Source organism: Vombatus ursinus, unplaced genomic scaffold (assembly GCF_900497805.2).
Source record: "Vombatus ursinus unplaced genomic scaffold, bare-nosed wombat genome assembly UNPS02014932.1, whole genome shotgun sequence".
NCBI lineage: Eukaryota > Metazoa > Chordata > Mammalia > Diprotodontia > Vombatidae > Vombatus > Vombatus ursinus.
In genome coordinates, this window is record NW_020954710.1 from 16787448 (window position 1) to 16794255 (window position 6808).

Sequence of the window (6808 nt, forward strand, 5' to 3'; positions counted from 1 at the left end):
AGAAAGAAAGAAAGAAAGAAAAGAAAGAAGGAAGGAAGGAAGGAAGGGAGGAAGGAAGTAGAGTTAGTCAAATAGGCAATGTGGTATGATTGTGATGTGGGAGATTGTGGCAATGGTGATGTGGGAGTTTCTCAGGGGAGAAACTGGGGAGATGGTTTGCCCATTGTATAGCCCCAAAGTGTGTTGATCTTTTTTGGAGAATCTAAACCATTGAATGGTGGGACTTGTCTGAAAGAGATACTGTTGGATCCTGTAGGATAACTGGGCATATAACTGACTTTCAAAGGGTCTCCCCAGTATCAACCCCCACATTCAGTTCCTTCCAAAAGGAAGGAGAGAGTCTAGGTCTTTATGTGTCTTTAGAATTTGTTTATAGAATCCTGTGAGTTCTTTGGACTTTTGGCATTTTCTGTGGGGTAAAATAAAGGTAATCCTCTATGTGGAAAAAAAAAGAAAGAGAAAAAAAGATAAGAAAGGAAAGAAACAGTAATTTGGAAAGTGATGTTAACTTGAGGGGAAGAACAATACAAAGATTTAATTTATTCCTTAGGCAGACATATAGGAATTTTATTTCTGGCCCTTTAACTAGCATTCCCTAATGTACCTCTTGACTCGGACCAAGATTAGTAAACCTCTCAAGTCCAAAGGGAATTAAGCAGTTAGATTCCATCCTACTAATTTGGGTTTAAAGTTGGAAGGGACCTTGGAAGTCATCTAATCCAACTGCCTCATTTTTCAGATTTGGAAACTGAGGCCCAGAAAAGCTAAGTGACTTAACTGTAATCACAAGGGTAGTAAGTGGAAGAGCCCAGGATTTGAATGCACTTGTCCTAGGCTGGTCTGTCAGTTCTTTCAGCCTTGCTTTCAGTCTGGTCTATTTGAGGGAGCATTCAGATAGCAACCATCCCACCAGCCCCCTACAATTGTCACCTGAACAATTCTTACCCAGTAGGCTATTGTAATATGCTTGGCCCCTAGAAATTCCATTGAGATAAATTAGCAACATGACATTTAGTTTAATATAACAATTGTAATTATAAATAGTTTTATATGACATTTTCTAAAATACTTTCATATACATTATCTCATTTTTCCTCAAAAAAACTATGAGCTTAGTTGGGGAAGGTATTATCATTTCTATTTCACAAATGAAGAAACTGAGGCTCAGTGAAATGGTGACTGCTTCAAGGTCACACCACCTACTGATGGCAGACCTGGGATGAAAATATGAATCTTTTAATCCCCAAACTCAAAGGCTTTTCCACTCTACTTATTTTAAAGAGTTCCATTTCCCCCTGTGGTATAGACATAGATATAGACACAGATGCAGATATATGTTTAGCACATAATGTATTTAATAATGATTTTTCCTTCATTCACAGACATAGATTTCAACTTATAAACTTAATTTTTTTTTTTACATATGTCACCCGTATGTTACTGAGAAGCTACTAGTGCTGTAAAGATGGGCCATGGTAGAATTAGACTTTGTAGTTCTAGGGTGGTACTTGCTAATTGGGTAGTCTCACGTCCAGAATGACTGCGTCTTTTTCAGACAGTTCATGACTAAGAATGTCTGCATAGACATTCCAGGTTACCTACCACTAAAGATGCAGCCAGCATTAGGCTATATTAGATTCAAGTGTGTTCTTTATACAGACCAGTCATATATGGCTAAATAGCTTCACTAAGACTCAGTGGAGCTGAGTTTTTACAGTACTCCCCAAAGTCTGGAGACAACTAGGTGGTGAAGTAGATAGAAGGCTTGGCATTTTATCAAGAAAACCTAAGTTCAAATCTGGCCTCAGATACTTACTAGCTATGTGACCCTGGGCAACTAACTCACTTTACCTTTGACTGCCTCAGTCTCCTCAGCTGTAAAATGGAATGAATAATAGCACCTACTTCCCAGTGTTGTTGTGAGGATCAAATGAGATGATACTTGTGAAGTGCTTACACAGTGCCTGGCACATAGTAGGTGTTTAATAAATATTTGTTTCCTTCCTTCCTTTCTGAAGTCATGGCAGCACCCAACTGGTCTCAGATATTTGTTTCCCTATCAGTTGACTTGGTTCAGCCTGCTCTTATAAAGCCAAAAATCAGAGGATCCTAGCTGGAAGGAACATTGGAGGCCATCTAATCCAAACCCTTCATTTTCCAGGGGAGGAAACACATTTAAGATGACCCAACAGGAATCAAGGATTTAAACCCTAGTCCACTGACTCCTCACTTAGCATTGCACTGTGCTGCCTTTCTTATTCTTGTAGACAGCTACGTAAAGTACTAGTGGTGAATGTTCTGACCAATTGGGATTTTGGGGGGAGTGGGGAGGAGGGAGCTGGTAAATTACTGAGTGGAATTTCCCCATTTACCAAATTAAATGTACGGTAGATGAATCTTATAAGTACTGCAGGCATTAATAGAATATATATTCTAAGTGTTGCATAGATTAAAGTTCACTTGCTCCACACAAACCTCTATGTCCCAAACCAGTCCCTGGCCTTAGGTCATTCCCCCATCATGTACCAAGCCAGCCCATTTCCTCCCTCCTCCTCCTCCCCCTCCCCCAAGCCCTTCTCTGTAAAGTGGACAGATGAACTGGCTCAGAGACTACATTTGGGTTCGTCCAAACCCCTCCATCTGCAAATGTGGGAAAGTCATGGCTGGAGGGGAGGGAGGGAGGGATGGAGCTGCCTTTCCCTCCAGCTGCCTTACCCCAAACATCCAAGACAAACAATAACAGGAATCAGCCAGGGCTCAGGGCTAAAGCTTAGGAAAGACTGCAGCCATAAACGTTCAGCAGGAGGTTTCTGAGAAGGGATCTAAGAGGCAGCTTGTGCCCCATTCCTTAAACCCCACTCAGTCCTTGACTGGAGCATTGGCACCCCTCCCCCACATCCCCCCCCCCCATAGACACAAGTATAGTCAACGTGGGGTGGAGCAGCCTTCACCTTCTGGACATCACACCCTGCCTCCAACTCCCTAGTGAATGTTTTCCACGTGTCAGAAAAATTGAAAAAGGGAAAAAAAGAAAGAAAAAAGCCAGCGTTAGCCCATAAAATCCACAGCCGAATGATTTAACAACTCTGCCAGGGTGAGAAGAAAAATATTACAAGAGCTAGTGTGTTCTGAACCAGATCAACAGACTTGCAAAAGTGTGTAGCTAACCCCCTTGGAGCTGGCCTGGCAGAGGAGGAGTGGAGAGACCCCAGCCACCCCAGGTATTGGTACCCAAAGTCACAGATGCCCAGACTCCCCTGGTGTTGGCAACTGGCGGTTGCCAATGTGTTATTAGATGTGTGCTTCTGGGGAGGTGATGTTCAGATTCGTTAGTGCTAATGTTGCATTTCTTGAGAGCCCCGGGCAAGTTCTTGCCTTGCTCAAAAATAGTCCATGTTCTGAGTAACCCAGGAGAACAGATAATGACTCACATCTCCCTCCTCTCCAAAGGGAGGTAGAAGGTGGGGGATTATAGGTGCAGGATGTTGCATACATGGTCCTACACAATTAAAGTATAGGTTGGTTTTGCTTAGCTACTTTTAATCTGTTCCAAGGAAGGGTTCCATGCTGGGCAATGTATGGGGAAGCTGGATCTGGAAATAACAATGATGTAAAAACAGAAGACGTGAATAATGCTTATTAAAAAAGAAAAGAAGACAAAACAAAACAAAACAAAAACCCGTCTGTATTTCTCCTTTTCCTACAGGCTAGAGTCCAAATCTTTAGTCAAACATTCATAAGCCCTCTTCAATTTGGTTTCAACCTAGTTTTCCATCTTATTTCCCCTGCAAGAAGGCTTTTCCAATTCCCCTTAATTCTAGCACCTTCCCTCTTTTGACTAACTCCAATTCATCCTATTTTTATCTTATTTCTACTTAGTTGTTTGCATGTTGTCTCCGCCATTACACTGTGAGCCCCTTGAAGATGGTCAATAATATATATATTTTTTTGCCTTCCGTTGTATCCCCAACACTTACAATTCCCGGCACACATTAGGTACTTAATAAATGCCTGTTATCTGACAGTCGACATCTCACTACTCCCAAATGCCCATTCTGCCCCAAGAATCATCACAACAGGTGACATTGACTTAGTTCAAAGAGCTTTTCTCACATGATCTCATTTCATCCTTATAGCAACCCTGAGGGATGAGTGCTGTTATTACCCCTTTTTTTATAGATTGGGAAACTATGCCTTAAAGAGATCAGGTGACCTCGGGCCATATGCTCTCACTGAGTTTCTGACTCAGGGCTCAAGTCCAGGTCTTCCAGAGTACAATTCTAGGTGTCTACTCAGGTATTCAGGAGACAAGCCTTGAGTCAAACTATATAGGAAGTTGAGGATTCTAAGAGGCTGAGGCAAAGGGGTGTGGGGGGCAGGAAGGCAGGGGAGATGGGATATCACGGCAACCTAGCATGGGGCTACTCTTATTCCAACATGAGAACAAGCTGACTTATTTTATTACCAGGTGTTGTAGGGTAGGTAACTAACAATCGATGTAAACAATAACCCCTTTTGCCTCAGATACAGAGTCTTTTCCCCATTCAGAAACATATTAGACAATTCCTTTTGATTCTGAGGTCCATTAAGTCACTTGATCAGTATCTTGGGCATGCAGTGCAATAATGAGGTATGAAGGGAATGGTCATCAGTCCCTAAACACAGAAGGGATTGTAGAAATCCCCCTACCCAAAGCCCTCATTTTACAAGCCAGGAGATGTAGACCTAGACAGATGAAGAACCTTTCCCAAGGTCACACAGGGAGAAAGTGGCGAAGCTGGGGTTTGAACCCAAGTCTTCTGGCTTCAAATCCTGGGCTCTTTTCACCATGCTATATTGACTCAAGAGGATTAGAATGTATGCTTCTTATGAGTAGAGATTGTTTCATCCTTTGTATTTATATCTATCATGACTGTGTAGCATGGTGTCTGACACACAGTAGGTATTTAATAAATATTTGATTCAGTGATTGGCAATGAACATGGGGAGGATATGTCTTCAGAGAGGTCTTATTCCTCTCTGTTTCATCCTACCACCACCATCCAGTGCCTAGCCCAGAGTTATATACACAGTAGGTACTCAGTAAATAGTGAATGAAGGGGACTTTTATCACCACTGGGATGCCAAGACTGGAGAGATGTTTGATAATCCAAAGAAATCCCCCCCCCATATATATATACATATGTGTGTGTGTGTGTGTATACAAATAAAATAGGCATTTGTATATACCTATTCTTTGGTACAACTCCAGTTTCTGTATCAATTGGCAAACTGGGGGTGTCTTGGCATAATAACAGTGAGAGTGGGAGACCAGCTTTCTGTGGCAGAGATACTAGAGAGAACCCTATCACCATGAGAGTGTATAGGAGTCCCAGGAGAAACCTTGATAGGATGTTGTTTTTGCCTTTCTTTATACGCCCAGTACTCACAGTAGTGACTGACACTTAGTAGGCACTTAAAAAATGCTTGTTGATATCTATGTCCTTTGACCCCATGAAGTCCTTGACAAATCCAAAAGTCCCATACCCACCAAAATATCTACAATACTTTTTGTGGTAGTGAAGAACTGGAAACAAAGTAGATGGCCATTTTGGGGGGGGGGGAGGAAAAGCTAAACAAATTGTGGCCAATGAAAGCAATAGCACATCATCGGGATATAACAAATGACAAATATGATGAATACAAAGAAGCATAAAAAGAAATACATGACTTGATACAAAGGGAAGTAAACACCATTAAATAACAATATACACTACGGTTACAATGGAAATGGAAATAACAACCAATACAAAACAATTAAAAATGAATACTGCAAAGTCACAAAGAACAAGCCTGACCCCAAATAAGCTCTAGAAGAAGGCATTACTCCCCTTTCTTTGGCAGCAGGGGGTCCGTAGGTCTGGAATCCACCACATATAATGTCAGATTTTTCTCAATCTATCAGTTGATTTTACTGAATTGGTTTTTTTTTTCTCTTTAAAAAAATGGGTATAAGGAATGGTTGTTTGGCTGGGAGGATAGGGAGAGAAAGGGGAAAATTTAAGTGATGTAAGAAAAGATAGCAATAGAAAATTATTTTGAAAAATAATGCTTGTTAACTGACTGACTGTGGCTGGCTTCTCTTGGGAAGCCCAGCAGGTGAGCTCACTAGGGGAGCAGGGCTCCAAAACCGGGGGGGGGGGGGGGGAATCTTTCCTCTGAGCCCAGACTGGAAAGAGAAGGGACTTGGTGAGTGCCCAGGAATGCTGACACAGGCTTTTGCCTTCCCATCCATCTGCTGAGCTCCTGCCAGATGCTTACACTGTAACATTTCCCCGATTCAGTTCATTGAGAAGTGCTGGAAACATGACCCCTAATTATTGCTTCTCTCTCTCTCTCTCTCTCTCTCTCTCTCTCTCTCTCTCTCTCTCTCTCTGTCTCTCTCTCTCTCTCTCTCTCCCTACCTCCCTCCTTCCCTATCCTTTCTCTCCCTCATTCTCTTTTTTCTTTCATTTTCTCTCTCCAGTTTCTCTCCTCTCTTTTTCTCTCTCTCTCCCTACCTCCCCCCTTCCCTATCCTTTCTCTCTCATTCTCTCCTCTCTCTTCTCTCTCTCTCTCTCTCTTTCTCTCTCTCTCTCTCTCTCTCTCTCTCTCTCTCTCTCTCTCTCTCTCTCTGTCTCTCTCTCTCTCTCTCTCTCCCTACCTCCCTCCTTCCCTATCCTTTCTCTCCCTCATTCTCTTTTTTCTTTCATTTTCTCTCTCCAGTTTCTCTCCTCTCTTTTTCTCTCTCTCTCCCTACCTCCCCCCTTCCCTATCCTTTCTCTCTCAT